A 17,995-nucleotide genomic window follows, 5' to 3' on the forward strand; every position below is an offset into this window, starting at 1 on the left:
AATGGTCAAGTCAAACTTGACCTTTCATCTTCCTTCTCAAGTCAAGTCAAACTTGACCAAATCTCTCTCATGGTTGATCTAATCCAACCAATTGATTCAAGCCAACTTAATATAATGAATCTAATTCATTTAATTAAATTGATTCAATGAGTCATAATCTAAATTAGACTCATTGAACACATGAATCAACTTGAGTCCAACTCAATTAGCCCAATTTGGATTACTCTTAATCCAATTTAGTTCATCACATGAATCTAATCCTCTTGGTTCATCATATGAACCTAATCTCCATCTAATTATCCTTTGTGTGTGACCCTATAGGTTCTTGTAACGTTGGCAATGCTCCTAAACTCATTTAAAAGCATAAGTAATGAGCGGTATCTAGCAACACATCATTACTACCCAAGTTACAAGAATGTTGAGATCCAACATCACCTTGTGACTACTAATTGTGACTCCTCACAATATATGAGAATGTCCTTCTATCCTAGACATCTAGATTGATCAATGTGAGGCATAGACCGTGTCATCCTCTAATCAATCTAAATCTTGAACTCTAAGTAGACTCACTCGATCAAATGAGCTCAACATCTCATATTGACTCATTTGGGCATTTCCATGCACTTAGTGGTCTCACTCTATCAAGAATATCGATGTCACTCCCGTTATATAGGAGGGATAGATCTCATCTACATCACTCACATCCCTCTGCATAATTTGTTACATACCCAGTAATCGCCTTTATAGTCCACCCAGTTACGGGTGACGTTTGACGAAGTCAAAGTACATAACTCCTTATGTAAGGAACCATGGTGACTTTAGGTCCAAGGACCAATAATCATACTAATAGCCATATGAGAAAGTATATGACACTCATATAACGATCCATGTTACTTTCTCATAGCGGGTCATTCAGTATACATTCTCCAATGCATACCCATGTGTCAACTTGATATCTCCATATCCATGACTTGTGAGATCAAGTCATCGAGTTGACCTACATGCTAGTCTTATTGCATTAACATTGTCCCTGAATGTTAATACTCGACTAGGAATGATTAAGAGTAGTGTTCCCTATATCATCTCACTTTTGATTCAACTAATCGATTGATATAGGTGAGAACCTTCTACTCAAAGACGCTTTTATACTTAGTTATTTGGCACCAATACAAGTAAGTATAATAACCAAAAAAATAAATGCCTTTATTAATATACAAGAATATGATACAATGAATCTATACAACAATCATCAAATGATTGGCTCTAGGGCTCTAACTAACATTTTCTTCAAGACTTCCATTAAGGAAAGCTGTCTTGACATCCATTTGCCAAATCTCATAATCCATATAAGCGGCAATGGATAAGAGAATCTGAATAGATTTAAGCATGACTACTGGCGAAAAAGTTTCATCATAATCGATTCCCTCTTTCTGAGTATACCCTTTCGCAACAAGCCTTGCTTTGAAGGTTTTCATCTTCCCGTCTGTCCCTCTTTTCCTTTTGTAGATCCACTTGTATCCAATGGCTTTTACACCATCCGGTGGTTCTACAAGCTCCTAGACCTTATTAGAATATATAGATTCTATTTCGAAATTCATTATTTTTTGCCAAGATACTGCATCTTTATCTTAGAGTGCTTCGTTATATGTCCGAGGATCAGGTTCATGTTCTCCAGGGATCAAGTCCGAAGACTATCCTAAGAACATGAATCTTTCAAGTTGCCTCACAACTCTCCCACTACGACGAGGTACCGTCTTCAATTGTGTATCATTTGTAACACGTGTTGCAGTTTCTTGTGGTACTTCATCTTGTACTGATGGTACTAAGTTAGACGTGTCCTCCCTAATTTCTTCTAGAACAATTTTACTCATGGACTTGTGGTCCATTATATAGTCTTCTTCTAAAAAATGGACATTGGTGCTAACAATGACCTTCTGATCTTTAGGGCTATAAAATAAGTCACCTTTCGTTCCTCTAGGATAACCCACAAACAAGCGAACTTCTGTACGAGATTCCAACTTATCAGCATCTGGTTTCAGCACATGTGCTAGACTACCCCAAACCCGAATATGTCTTAGACTGGTCTTTCGCCCATTCCATAATTCTGTGGGAGTAGTAGGTACTGATTTAGAAGGTACCAAGTTCAGAATGTGTACTGTCGTTTCCAGAGCATATCCCCAGAATGAATTAGGTAATTCAGAATAACTCATCATCGATCTAACCATTTCCATAAGAGTCCTATTCCTTCTTTCTACCACACCGTTCTGTTGGGGTGTACCGGGTGCAGACAATTGATATTGAATCCTGACTTCTGATAAGTAATTCCTAAATTCTTCTAAGAGGTATTCGCCACAACTATCTGACCGTAGTGTCTTGATACTTTTTCCATGACGTTTCTCTACATCAGCCTTATATTCTTTGAACTTATCAAAACATTCAGACTTGCGGCGCATCAAGTAAATGTATCCATATCTCGAATAGTCATATATAAAGGTGACAAAATATTTGAAACCACCTCTTGCCTGGATAGATATAAGACCACACAAATCAGAATGAACCAATCCTAACACATCTTTGGCTCTATACCCCTTGTCCTTAAAAGGTCTTTTGGTCATTTTACCTTCCAAGTAAGATTCATATGTTGGAAAGTTTTCCAACTCTATTGAACCCAAGAGTCCATCGGCTATAAGCCTTTGAATCCTACTTAAGTTAATATGACCAAGTCTTAGATGCCAAAGTGTTAGTTAGAGCCCTAAAGTCAATCATTTGATGATTGTTGTATGGACTCATTGTATCATATTCTTGTATATTAATAAAGGCATTTGTTTTGGTTATTATACTTACTTGTATTGGTGCCAAATAACTAAGTATAATAGCGTCCTTGAGTAGAAGGTTCTCACCTATATCAATCGATTAGTTGAATCGATAGTGAGATGATATAGGGAATACTACTCTTAATCATTCCTAGTCAAGTATTAACATTCAGGGACAATGTTAATGCGACGAGACTAGCATACAGGTCAACTCGATGACTTGATCTCACAAGTCATGGATATAGAGATATCAAGTTGACACATGGGTATGCATTGGAGAATGTATACTGAATGACCCGCCATGAGAAAGTATCATGGATCATTATATGAGTGTCATATACTTTCTCATATGGCTATTAGTATGACTATTGGTCCTTGGACCTGAAGTCACCATGGTTCCCTACATAAGAAGTTATGTACTTTGCTTCGTCAAACGTCACCCGTAACTGGGTGGACTATAAAGGCGATTACTGGGTATGTAACAAATTATGCAGAGGGATGTGAGTGATGTAGATGGGATCTATCCCTCCTATATGACGGGAGTGACATCGATATTCTTGATAGAGTGAGACCACTAAGTGCATGACCATGCTCAAATGAGTCAATATGAGATGTTGAGCTCATTTGATCGAGTGGGTCTACTTGGAGTTCAAGATTTAGATTGATTAGAGGATGACACGGTCTATGCCTCACATTGATCAATCTAGATGTCTAGGATAGAAGGACAATGTCACATATTGTGAGGAGTCACAATTAGTAGTCACAAGGTGATGTTGGATCTCAACATTCTTGTAACTTGGGTAGTAATGATGTGTTACTAGATACCGCTCATTACATATGCTTCTAAATGAGTTTAGGAGCATTGCCAACGTTACAAGAACCTATAGGGTCACACACAAAGGACAATTAGATGGAGATTAGGTTCATATGATGAACCAAGAGGATTAGGTTCATGTGATGAACCAAATTGGATTAAGAGTAATCCAAATTGAGCTAATTGAGTTGAACTCAAGTTGATTCATGTGTTCAATGAGTCTAATTTGGATTATGACTCATTGAATCAATTTAATTAAATGAATTAGATTCATTATATTAAGTTGGCTTGAATCAAATGGTTAGATTAGATCAACCATGAGAGAGATTTGGTCATGTTTGACTTGACTTGAGAAGGAAGATGAAATGTCAAGTTTGACTTGACTATTTGCCACCTCATTTGTGAGTTGGCAATAGGAGGACTAATGATGATGTGCCACATCATCAAGGCTAGCACATGTATGTGCCACATCATGGAGGTTACAAACCCCTTTCCATTTAATGTGGTCGGCCACATTAATTGTAAGGGAGTTACAATTGTGGCCGGCCACTCAAAATGAATGAGAATGAATTTTTTCATTCAAGGCATTCATTCTATCTTCTTCCTCCTTGAGCTCTTTCTTCTCTCCCTCTCATCCTACCTTGGCCGAACCCTACTAAGGTGCTAGCACACTTTAGTTTGGTTTTCTCCCTCTTTTGTTCGTGCGGATACGCATAGAGGGTTGTCTACTTTGACAACCTTGAGATCCGGCACCTTGGACGAGCAGGATTCGCGAAGGGCGCGCATCAATGGTAAAAACTCTTAACCATCTAGAACTCTAATGTAGATCTAGAGTTAGTAAACTCGTACTCGAAGGTTTTCAAAATTTTTATTCTTCGCACGGATCCGGTGACGGGGGTTTCGGGGTTTCCGCGACGCGAAAAAGCAGTTTTCGTGACCCGAAAAACCCAACACAAAGATATGTTTCGTTCATCTCAGAAGGTTCTTTTCTCTTATTAGAATTAGAAGATGCGTTATTAATTTCCATTTGTTGCTTTGTGGGAGTAATTGGATTTAAGGTATACAAATTGTCAATTAATGTACCAGAACAAATAAGAATTCTATTTTTCTTGATAACAACCTTGTCATCAAAATAGATAGAATATCCATCCCCAAACAATTTAGAAACTGAAATTAAATTCTTTCTAAAAGTTGGTACATAGAGATAATTTCTTAAAACCAAAATTCTATTCCTATCAAAAGATAAATTGACGTCTCCCACTACAACAGCCGCCACTTTCGTAGCATTTCCCATGTAGACGGTAATTTCTCCTTCATATAATCGTCGGGTTTCCTGGAACCCCTGGAAAAAATTACAGACATGATCAGTGGCTCCCGTATCTACACACCAGGTGTTGGTAAATAACACCGCTAAACATGTTTTAACAACTAGAGAATAAGATGTACCTTTATTCTTCACTTTCTTATTAGGACAGTCTGCCTTCCAATGTTCAGCCTGCTTGTAGATGAAGCACTTGCCTTTCGGCTTCTTCACTCCTGCTTTTGGTCCAGTACCTAGAGGATGATTCACTTTCCTTGCCGAACCTGCTTGTTTCTTTTTCTTCTTTCCTTTCGGTTTAGAATTAGAAACCTTTCTAGCAAAGTGAACTTGAGAATTATAACGAAATAACTCTTCTGCTGCTTGAAGTTCTATTAGTAGTTCCGCCAATGTATATGTCCTTTTGTTCATATTATAGTTCAGGCGAAACTGCTCAAAACTTCTGGGCAGTGTCTGGAGAATAATATCGACCTGCGTTTCCGCATCGATTTCTGCTCCAAGTATATATATTTCATTCAAATAAGCCATCATCTTGAGGATATGATCCCTTACAGGTATACCCTCTGACATGGTGGTTGTCATTAAGTTTCTCATTGCCTCTTGCCTAGTAGCCCGATTCTGGTGTCCGAAGAGTTCTTTGAGATTGAACGTCATATCATAAGCGGTAGGCATGGCTTGGTGCTGATGTTGCAATACATTTGACATAGATGTCAAAATGTAACATCGTGTCATTTCATCTGCCTTCATCCACTTTCTATAATACTCATTCTCCTCTTCACTAGAATCATCATTGGGTGCATTAGGGCAGACCTCTAACAGTACATACTTATAACCTTCAGCAGTCAAGATAATGTCTAGGTTTCGTTTCCATTCTATATAGTTGGGACTAGTAAGTTTATTCTCTTTGAGAATAGCTGCTAGTGGGTTGAAGGCCATTTGAATACCTAAGAATCACAAATAAGTTTGGTCAATACTGTTAGGATGTATACTAAAAGCCTAGCTTTTAGTATAAACATTTATTAGAAATAAAGAATCACATTGGTCAAATGTCTACATTTATGATAAATGTAGTTATCCATTTTAGTTTATATTGTAGATAACATGGTGTGTGGTGTCACACACAGAAGATCATGTTATCAAGTGCCTTATAAATTATAAATAGTAGCTCGCGACCAAAAATGGAAAGAGACAAACCATTAGTACGGTCGTAGCGTAATTAGGTATTAGTTTATCTTGACTATATAATTATACTAATACACTTAGAGTGATTGAGCAGAACCACCTGAGGATTGTTCATTTTACACTGAATAGATAAATGAACAAACCTATGTTATTATGGAAGTGCGTACTCTTAATCCTGATATAATAATAAGCACATATACTTAATATTAATTTCTTTAATTTATCAATAGGTGAGATTTAGCTCGATAAATCAAAAGCCCGATAAGTTGGGAAATGATATTAGTTATATGGTGTCTTATTGATTATAAAATGAAACTATGTCCTAGTGCGCTAGGTTGATGATGTCTCCTTGAGGATCTCATAAAGATTGTCATGTTAAACCCTGCAGGTGGACCAAGTCCGACATGACAATGAAGTTGAGCGGTACTACTCTCAGAGCTAGATATTAATTAAGTGAGTTGTCAGTAACTCATTTAATTAATGGACATTCGATATCTTAAACACAGGGAGATTAACGCATTCATGATAAGTAGGAGCCCAAAATGTAATATGAGATTGGTGTGGTAGTGCAATAATAACTCTCTAGTGGAATGAGTTATTATTGATGAACTTGAGTTGTGTGTTCAGGGCGAACACAGGATACTCAAGCTCATTAGGAGGCCAAAACTAATTTCTCCTCTAGGTCCCTGTCGTAGCCTCATTAGAGCCTCAAGTCCATCCATTAAAAGCTCATCTTGGTGTCCAAGAGGGGGTCGTCCCAAGGCTTGGTGACCAAGCCTAGGGTCGGTCACATTCTTCTTAAGAGGGACCGACCCCTTTGCTTGTGTCCAAGCAAGAGGGGGTCGGCCACTATATTCAAAATAAGAGGGGTGTTTTTGAATTTTTAAAATCTTCTATTTGTAGAAATCTACAAGTTTAAAAGAGAGATTTTAAATTTACAAAACTTTCCTTATTTGAATTAGGCCACATGTTTTAAAATAGAGTTATAAATTTTATTAAACTTTCGTTTTATGTAACCATCATGGTTTTAAAAGAGAGTTATAAAATTTATAAAACTTTCTTTTTTGTGTAACCATGTTTAAAAAGGAAATTTTATTAGAGATGTTTTAAATTTTAAAACTTGGTTTTAAATTTTAAAACTTGGTTTTAAATTTTAAAACTTTCCTTTTTTAACATCCACATTAGGAAAGAGAACTTGTAAAATTTTATAAGAGGTTTTCTTCTTTTATAAAATTTTATAAAAATTATTTTTTCTCTTGATGGTGTGGCCTACCACCCTTGCTTGGTGTCTGATATGGGTTAGGTTTAGTAGGATCCCCGGTGGGAAGGAGATGTTGGAATTAGGTGGAGCATAAGTGTCGACAGAAGTGAAATATAGGCCAATATCGTTCGGTATACCACCTAGAAAACTATGGGCAAATACCGTTCGGTATAATACCTAAAAAATATAGACAACTACCATTCGGTACCATACCCAGAGAAAGGAAACCCAATATCGACCGGGACAATACCTTAAGAAAGACCCGTCGAGATTGGGCGACCTTACACACGTGTGATAAATGAATCAAGATTGTCCATATCAGCACGTGATAAGGGTTAAGTTGAGTGGATCGCTAGCGAGAGGGAACGAAAGAAATAAGTGAGCGTGGATAGCGGTCGAGTTGATACACTTAAGGAAAGTATAGACCAATATCGACCGGTATAATGCTTTAACGAAAGTATAGACTAATATCAGACGATACGGGGATTCAACGAAGACGAATTAATATCGATCGGTATGATCTCTTAAATAGGATAGTTCGGGATCGGGCGGTATCATACCTCAAGAACGATAAACTTATGCCGAGCGATATGATGCTGTAATGGAGATATAGACCTAATATCAGATAGATCAACACATCGAAGCCTAGAATACCCGAACTAAAGCATTTGAACACAAACCAACCTCGACCGGGTATATAGGATCGCCCGGGTAAAGACAAAGCTCCATTAATCATAGTATGTCGTCAAACAGTCGGAGTGAATGTGGATCAATAATAATAACTCATCCGGGAATAACTTGGGTTCATTCTCGTTCAAGACAAGGGTACAATATACATACCGGACTGTTCGTAACATAACAATAACAAGGAACATAATCAAGGGTGATGAGCATATTTCACTGTGACATGTAAGACGAGGTGAGAGTAAATATTTCAGAAATGTGCATAAACATCTCATAAAAGTATCTAGGGCATGTGATTGCATAACAGGTTGACTAATTTAGCGAGAAGAATATTTCTAGACTTTTCTGCAGGTACTAGACGACAAAGAAGGTACATCTGGGGTACAAAAAAGATTCCTTAAAAGTCATTTCTCACAAGTGCATGACTTACGTCATCTGGTAACAAACTTGAAGACTGGGGTCCACTTCATGGCTACGGAGGCTATATGAAATGGTATAAAAAGGGGAATCCTCTCCGTTGGTAGGTACGCATAGTCCCTGGACTTAAACCCTAAGAGAGGTCACTGTTCATCTTCTTCGAGACCCAAAGAGAGAGATCACTGACTTGAGCGTCGGAGGGCCTAGCGAGGGATTCCCACCCCGGTCTTAGGTCACTGACGATAGCGTTGGTTGGTCTCCTGTGCGCAGGAATTCTGAGGAACTCTATATCTCATCCCTCTTCATTGGAGCCTTCCTTCCGTCCTTGAGTTTTCGTATCAGGAGATCTCCGATGAATTTGTTCTTCCCGATCCACTTTGGGTTTCTCGGATCAAAGGTGTCGCAGCATTTCTTCCTCGTCATCGACAGTGTCGTAGCATTTCTTCCTCGTCATCGACAGTAAGTTCTACCCCTTTTCGGCTCTCCGTTTCATCAAGCTTCTCAGACAGGATCAAATTTGGCGCCGTCTGTAGGAAGCTCACCTGAATCTGAGATCGCGAGATGGAAGACGCCGAAAAATCGAACATACTTACTATTAGTCGTGAGGATCTGGATCTCCTCATCAACGCACACGTGCAGAAGGCTCTCCAACAACAACAACAACAAGCCCACACTGGAACTACTATGCCAGCGGCCTATAACCCCGAAATCTCCATAACCGATCATCGAAAAGGGAAGGAGTTAGAAGAAGAAGAGGACCGCATATATGTTCCTCCCGCCGCTGCTTCTCCCACCCGACGTCCTCGAGCCTTTCCTGGTACTCCTTTCGAGCAAGGGGGGCGAAGGCCTATGTTCCAGGAATCTTCTGGAGAGGCACCAAATAGAGAAAAGCGTAAGGCCAAGATGGTGGTGACTAGTGATAGCTCACCAGAGAGAGTTATTACCCCATTTTCCCAAAATGTAATGGATGATCCTCTTCCCAAACAATACCAAAGTCTTCAAATCGCCGAATACACTGGAACCACAGATCCCGAGGATCACCTATAAAAATTTGAAAGCGTCTACCCTTATTGCAACAATTTTCTGATGGAGTAAAGTGTCGGATGTTCCTTACAACACTGGGAGGGGCTGCTTAACGCTGGTTTAAGAGATTGCCAGAGAGCTCTATCCGAAGATTCAAAGATTTCAAGAAGGCCTTCTTACACCATTTCTCTAGCAACAAGAGGTATCATAAAACTCCCTGGAGCTTATTTTCTATCAAACAGGGGCCCAAAGAATCTATTAGAGCCTATATCCAGAGATTTAATCAGGTAGCTGTGGATGTACCTAACACGACTACTGAAATATTAGTAAGTGTCTTCTCTCAAGGCCTGCATGATGGCGATTTCTTTAAAGATCTCGTGAGACATCCTCCCGCGAACTTTGACTTATTAATTGCTCAGGCTACTGAGTTTATTAATGTGGAAGAAGCTCAAGCCGCTCGTCGAAAAGAAGACACTACTTCTTTTCCAGCTACTACCAAGGAGAAAGCCCCTGCTCCTACGCCCCCACCCAGGGGACCTAGGACAGTCCCTTTACCTCATCGGCACCCAGAATATCGTCCTCAAGCAGTACAACATGTGGAGATGCAACAAGAAGCACCCCGAAGATGGTGCACCTATCACAAAACTAGCAGTCATCACACAGAAGATAGTTTTGTTTTGAAAAACAAAAAAAGCAAACAGGGAGCGTTATCAAAGACGAAACTACTATCAACAGTCGTATCCCAGACAGCAAAGCCCACTTAAGCCAGGACATTGCCCGACCGAGACTCAACAAGACATGTTGCAAACCCTAGCCGGCGCAATTCAGGTACCTGAGAAGACTCAGCCTGATATTGCGACCACCCGACAGGAAGAAAAGAGGAGCAACGCTGTGCGGGGCGGCATTAATATGATCGTAGGCGGGCACACTGACGAAGATTCCAATCGAGCTAGAAAGGCACATGCCAGAAGACTTGAGATCCATGCTATAGGATCCAGCATGGAAAGAGCAGTGGGACCGGAGATAAGTTTTGGGCCTAGAGATTTGGAAGGGGTAGAAATCCCCCATGACAACACCCTGATAATTACGGCAGTGATAGCCAATTATGTCATTTCTCGCACCTTTATTGATACTGGTAGTTCTGTAAATATAATCTTTTAAAAAAATTTTGATCAGCTGCAGATTGACCCGAGCGAACTTCAACAGATGGTGACTCCTCTATATGGCTTTACCGGTAATGAAGTGTAGCCGCTCGGCCAAATGAAGTTGGCTATATCCCTAGGGGAGGAGCCTCTAATGCGGACGAGGAGATCTCCCTTTATGGTGGTGGACGCCCCGTCTGCCTATAATGTGATTCTGGGTCAGCCAGCTCTGAACGAATTCAGAGCAGTCGTTTCTACCTTTTGTCAGAAGATTAAATTTCCAATAGATGACCAGGTTGGGGAAGTGCGGGGTGATCAGAAGACAGCCCACAAATGTTATGTGGAGATCGTCCGAACCGAAGCCAATACTGCTCGGAAAGTGCAAAGAACGGAGGTTAATGCCATCCAGGAGAAACCACCCATCCTAGTCTATGAAGAAAAGGAGGAGGTCCAAATATAGACCGGTCGGCCTAAGGCTATCACTTATATCGCGACTAACCTAAACTCTACACTGAAGACAGAGCTGGCTCAATGCCTAAGGAAAAATAACGACGTCTTCGCCTAGACGCCTAAAGAAGTCACGGGCATTTCACCCTCTGTGATGGAGCATTCTTTGCACGTCTTCCCAGACGCTCGGCCTATCATGCAAAGGAAAAGGAGCTTCAGCTCAGAACAAAATCAGATCATCAAAGAAGAGGTAGCCAAACTTATGGAGGCTGGCTATATCAGGGAGGTGCAGTTCCCTAGTTGGTTAGCCAATGTTGTCCTGGTCTCTAAACCAGGGAACAAATGGTGAGTATGCATTGATTTCTGCGACCTTAACAAGGCCTGTCCTAAGCACTATTATCCATTTCCCCGGATCGATCAACTGGTAGATTCTACAGCTGGATGTGAGTATATTTCCATGCTGGACGCCTATCAAGGTTATCATCAAGTACCTCTGGCCAAAGAGGATCAAGAGAAGGTTAGTTTCGTGACACCTGAAGGTACTTATTGTTATAATGTTATGCCTTTCGGACTGAAGAATACAGTAACAACCTATCATAGGCTTATGAATAAGGTCTTCCGGAAGTAGATTGGGAGAAATATGGAAGTATATGTTGATGATATTTTAATCAAGTCTCTTCAAGCCACTGATTTGTGTAGGGATGTAGAAGAAACCTGCGCCACGTTGAGACAGTACGGTCTCAAGTTGAACCCGAGCAAATGCTTATTTGGAGCAAGAGGAGGAAAATTCCTGGGTTATATGGTGTCCGAGCGGGGAATAGAGGCCAACCCAAGCAAGGTCAAAGCACTACAAAATATAGAACCACCACGCAATATGAGGGAAGCGCAAAAATTGACCGGCCGGATCATCGTCTTGTCTAGATTCATTTCAAGGTCGACCGACCGTAGCTTCCACTTCTTTAAGATACTCCGGAAGGCTAACAAATTTCAGTGGAATGAAGAATGTGATGAGGCTTTCCAGGAACTAAAAGACTACTTGTCCACCCTTCCTGTATTAGCAAAGCTTGTATTAGGAGAGACCTTATTGGTGTACTTGTCGGCTAATGGAAACGTTGTAGGCTCCGTGTTAGTCAAACAAGAGGGGAAGGAGCAACAACTTGTGTACTTTTCCAGTCATTTATTAAAAGGAGCCGAGTGTAGGTATACCACGCTCGAGAAGTTGGCCTATGCACTGGTATTAACCGCCCGGAGGTTTCACCCATATTTTTTATCACATGCGATTATTGTGTTAACCAACAGTACTCTCGGACGGGTATTGCTCAACCCGGAGGCATCTAGCCGATTAATAAAATGGACGACTGAACTCAGTGAGTACGACATACAATACAAGCCTCGCTCGACCATCAAAGTACAAGCTTTAGCAGATTTTATCATAGAAGTTCAAAGTCCTGAAGAGGAAAGTGTTGAAAGTCTATGAGGATGGATCGTCAACCAGACAAGGTAGCGGGATTGACATTCTTCTTATATCCCCGAAGGAGGACAAGTTGCAACTCTCCGTTAGACTGAATTACAGGGCCACTAATAATGAAGCAGAATATGAAGCATTAATAGCAGGGTTACAGGCCGCTCGCCACGTAGGGGCGGCTCAAGTTTGCATATGTTCTGATTCTCAGTTAGCCGCACAACAATTATCAGGTAACTTCGAAATCAATAATGAGAGACTAAAGTTATATGCTGAGGCTTTTGATAAATTAAAGACCCAATTCCAAGAAGTCAATATACAAAAAATTCCCCGAGCCGAGAACCAAGCAGCAGATGAGCTAGCCAAGTTAGCTTCTGCTATAACGCCATGGAACTCGGATCGGCCGGTGGAGCAGATATTATTAGTATCTTGTATTGAAAGACTAGCTGACATATAAATACAAGGTGATTAGAGGGCGCAAATCATATTATAGCTACAGCATGGTATTCTTCCAGGTGATATGGAACAGGCTAGAACATTCAAAAGGAGAGCTTCCCAATATACTATGGTAGGGGAGTAATTATATAAAAGAGCTTTCTCCAGACCTTTGCTCAGGTGCATTGGCACTGAAGATATACAGTTCATCTTACAAGAGGTTCATCAGGGCTCCTGTGGCAGTCACATAGGGGGAAGATCCTTAGCTCGCCGAATACTGCTAGCTGGATATTTCTGGCCAACATTACAGGAAGATGCTGTTAAATTTGTAAGAACCTACATTCCTTGTCAGAAACATCAGAATATTCCACATCATCCTACACAATTACTGAAAACCTCTATAGTTTCTTACCCCTTTGATCAGTGGGGCATGGATATAGTGGGTCCATTTCCTATGGCAACCACACAAAGGAAATTTTTATTAGTAGCAGTGGATTATTTCTCTAAGTGGGTGGAAGCAGAACCCCTTGCCCGGATTACGGAAGACGCCGCTATCAAGTTCTTGTGGAAAAATATTGTTTGCAGATTCGGCATTCCTCACAAATTAGTCTCAGACAATCGGAGACAATTTCAAGGGGATAAAATACTGGATTGGTGCAAAAGTTACGGTATTACGCAAGCATTTACCTCTGTAGCATATCCACAGAGCAACGAACAAGCTGAAGTAACCAATAGAGAAATCATAAGAGGCCTAAAAACCAAACTGGATCATACGGGGGGTAGCTGGGTGGATGAGCTACCCAGTGTTCTTTGGGCATATCGTACAACACCCCGAGAAGCTACCGGAATTACTCCTTTTCAACTAGTTTATGGAGGAGAAGCTGTAATCCCTATTGAGGTGGGAGTAGAATCAGATAGAAGACAACTATACGATGAGGATAATGAAGGTCGACGACTTATGGAGCTGGACTTGATAGAAGAAATCCGGGACAAGGCCGCAACTCGCCTTACTTCATATAGACAACGAATGAGACAAAATTATAATAGAAGAGTCATCCCAAGGTTTTTTCAAGTGGGTGATCTGGTATGGAGGCGGGTCAAGCCTGCTGGAGAGGTCAGCAAATTGGCACCACAGTGGGGAGGCCCCTACAAGGTGGTGGAAAAACTCGTATCGGGCTCGTATTACCTTCAAGACGCGGAAGGAAGAATCCTCGAGCGTCCATAGAGTGCAAACCATCTGCAGCCCTACTGAGCTTAGTGAGCTCTTATCGCCCGAATAATATGATCATCCCTGGGCTAGTGAATTTAGCTTACCTTAAGCAAGTCCTTTCCGTTTAGCCTCGCGAAATGATAACGAGTATGCTTATAATTCCAATGTTTCATTTAACTTTTTTACTAAGATGCAAAGAAAATATCGCTCGAAAGCCATATGAGGTTTAAACAAAGGAGTGGCTGACGAACACACACTCGCACTCCGCATGAAAGTCCGTCAACTAGGGGCTTTAAGGAAGAACCAGTCAAGCTTCCTTAAGGAATCTTGAAGACGTTAAATCATAAGAAGGTCAGTACCGGCGTTATTAATTTTACGCAACCACATAGTCGATCGGGAAATCTCCTGAAGTCATCTGGACGGGCCTTCTCGAGAAGAACCAGAGACTTAAAACTATCAACCACATAGTCGATCGGTAAATCTCCTGAAACCACCCAGACGGGCCTTCTCGAGAAGAACCGGAGACTTAAAACTATCAACCACATAGTCGATCGGGAAATCTCCTAAAGCCACTCGGACGGACCTTCTCGAGAAGAACCGGAGACTTAAAACTATCAACCACACAGTCGATCAGTAAATCTCCTGAAGTCACCCGGACGGGCCTTCTCGAGAAGAACCGGAGACTTAAAACTATCAACCACATAGTCGATCGGGAAATCTCCTGAAGCCACCCGGACGGGCCTTCTCGAGAAGAATCGGAGACTTAAAACTATTAACCACATAGTCGATCGAGAAATCTCCTGAAGCCACCTGGAAGGGCCTTCTCGAGAAGAACCGGAGACTTAAAACTATCAACCAGATAGTCGATCGAGAAATCTCCTGAAGCCACCCGGACGGGCCTTCTCGAGAAGAACCGGAGACTTAAAACTATCAACCATATAGTCGATCGGGAAATCTCCTGAAGCCACCCGGACGGGCCTTCTCGAGAAGAATCAGAGACTTAAAACTATCAAATCCTGAACTCGGTAGGAATTTCGAACATACATGTGGTCCTTCAGAAGTACGCTCCCTGTCGTGATTCACATCCTCAGGAAAAGTCTGCGATCTTCCACATATCATCGATCAAGGATGAAAGCCTGAGTATCAGTAGCAAGCATATGGAAGCTTTTCATCTAAATAGTCCGAAGTCAGATCATAAGCCATAACCATCTGGGGTTCTTCAGCCAAGGTCGCTCGGAATTGCGCACCCAAGCAAATCGTATAAATACTATTAAATCCTTTATGTATGACCGCCCAAGGTTGCGCGTCCATCTGAAAGGCTGAAATCCTTGAAATTCCTTATTTATAACTATGGTTGATGGGAAGAGGACGACCTTAGCTCTCAAGACCATATCAATGGAAACAACAACTAACAAGAGGCCAACACCAGAGGTAGATATAAACTCTCCCAGAAGTTCAGAAGGTTTTAACCCCCCTTTGGATTAGACTCGGCCAGATTATAGAAGTGGCAATATTCTAACTGACACAGGAGTGGTAGAGAGAACGTGGTCGTCCAAAAGGAGTTGCCCTTCCCCCAGGAGATGCATAGCACCACCTAGTAGATGAAGGAAACTATGAAGCAGAGTGGTCCCACGAACAAGAGAAGAGGGGGAGGAGAAGGCCAACATGAGGAGCAAATTTATCTAGCCCGGCGAAAAGATAATGGAGTCACCTTCTGCCTGCCTGAGCCCCTTAAGCTCCATTTCCAGAGAACCCACTCTAGGTTGCAAGTATTCGGAGTCTTGTTGTTGACGTGACCATAGCAGACCAAATACATGAGCCTTCCTGACTAAGACAAATGTCTCCTTAGCTTGTGAAGCCCGCGAATCAGTTAATTCGTTAGTCCGGAACTCCCGAGCTTGATAAGTTTGGCACCTCAAGGCTGTCTCTGACTCCACTCGAGGTTGGGCGGCTAATAGTGGCATCTCTAGCTCTCGTTCTCGAGAGTGGGGTTGATCGGAAACCAGAGCAACCTCACTTATAAATCCCACCTTTTCTAACAACAATTGCTCCCAGGAAGGAGGAGCTGAAGCCATACCTTTAATAGGTAAAGGAAAGAAAGCAGAAGCGTGAGTGACTAAGAAGAGTGAAGAGAAATGGGAAGGTTGGCACCTCTATTTAACCTAGCTGAGGGGTCACGGGGTCACTGTACTAGGGGTCACGAGATCACTGCAGAAGGGGTCACGGGATCACTGTAAATGTTATCATAGAGCCATGACCAAAAGTAAGCGAAGAGACAAAACTAGACCAAGGTTTAATCAGTCGGCTACACCTCCTTCGACTAGACTTGAAAGGAAGGCTAGTGATATGGGTTAGGTTTAGTAGGATCCCTGGTGGGAAGGAGATGTTGGAATTAGGAGGAGCATAAGTGTCGACGGAAGTGAAATATAGGTCAATATCGTTCGGTATACCACCTAGAAAAATATGGGCAAATACCGTTCAGTATAATACCTAAAGAAATATAGACAACTACCATTTGGTACCATACCCAGAGAAAGGAAACCCAATATCGACCGGGACAATACCTTAAGAAAGACTCGTCGAGATCGGGCGACCTTACACACGTGTGATAAATGAATCAAGATTGTCCATATCAGCACGCGATAAGGGTTAAGTTGAGTGGATCGCTAGCGAGAGGGGAACGACGGAAATGAGTGAGCGTGGATAGCGGTCGAGTTGATACACTTAAGGAAAGTATAGATCAATATCGGCCGGTATAATGCTTTAACGAAAGTATAGATTAATATCGGACGATAAGGGGATTTAACGAAGACGAATTAATATCGATCGGTATGATCTCTTAAATAGGATAGTTCGGGATCGGGCGGTATCATACCTCAAGAACGATAAACTTATACCGAGCGATATGATGCTGTAATGGAGATATGGACCTAATATCAGATAGATCAACACACCGAACAAAAGTAACTTGTCAACTTCATATCTCGATCAGAAAGAAACAATTATTAATGACAAACCATGAAGACGAACAACTTCTTTAAAGAAGAGCATAGCAATGTGGACAACATTTGCATGGAATAAAATTTCATTTTTGATAAACAATCCACCACCACAGGGTAGCAAGTATATGTTGAGGTCTTTGCACGAAAGATAATCTTTCTTGAGTAGCTCAAACCTCATCACTTGTTTAAACATTGAAGAAAGAATATATATATGGATAGTTGTACCCAGTGCTTCAAGTGGTTTGTTTTCAATACTTGATTTGTGTTTATTACAAAGGAATATTCTTAAGGAAACTGATTACTTAGTTTTTCTTAAAGTTGATGTATTAAAGAGAATGGTGATGAGAGCATAGAACAAACTCGTGGAAGGAGGAAATGTCGCCAGTGGCGCAAAGCTTACACTAGTGCATAAAATTTTGTCTCAAGTGAAATATGATTGATTTGCTTCATTCAGCTTTTCATTTAAAAATACAATAGGCTGCCCCTCTTAGCCTATTATGCCTTTGAATCCAATATTAGATACATCATATGTCACTTCAAAAACCTTTGAAAAATCTAGTAGTTGAAGAATTGGTGATTCAATTGATATTTTCCTTTATGAAAAGTTTATGGAGTTGTGTTGGTCTAAATGAACTAATCTTTTTTTATACAGTCAGCTATAGGAGTCAGCTAGAGGGGTCATATTAGTGCTGACATTTTTTCTGAATAGTCAATAAACATTGCTAGGTTATGAAAGTGCCTGGCTTCTTGTAGCATTGGCTACTCTGAATTGCTTTTACCTTGTC

This window comes from Zingiber officinale, chromosome 4A (genome assembly GCF_018446385.1).
Source record: "Zingiber officinale cultivar Zhangliang chromosome 4A, Zo_v1.1, whole genome shotgun sequence".
In the NCBI taxonomy this organism is placed as follows: domain Eukaryota; kingdom Viridiplantae; phylum Streptophyta; class Magnoliopsida; order Zingiberales; family Zingiberaceae; genus Zingiber; species Zingiber officinale.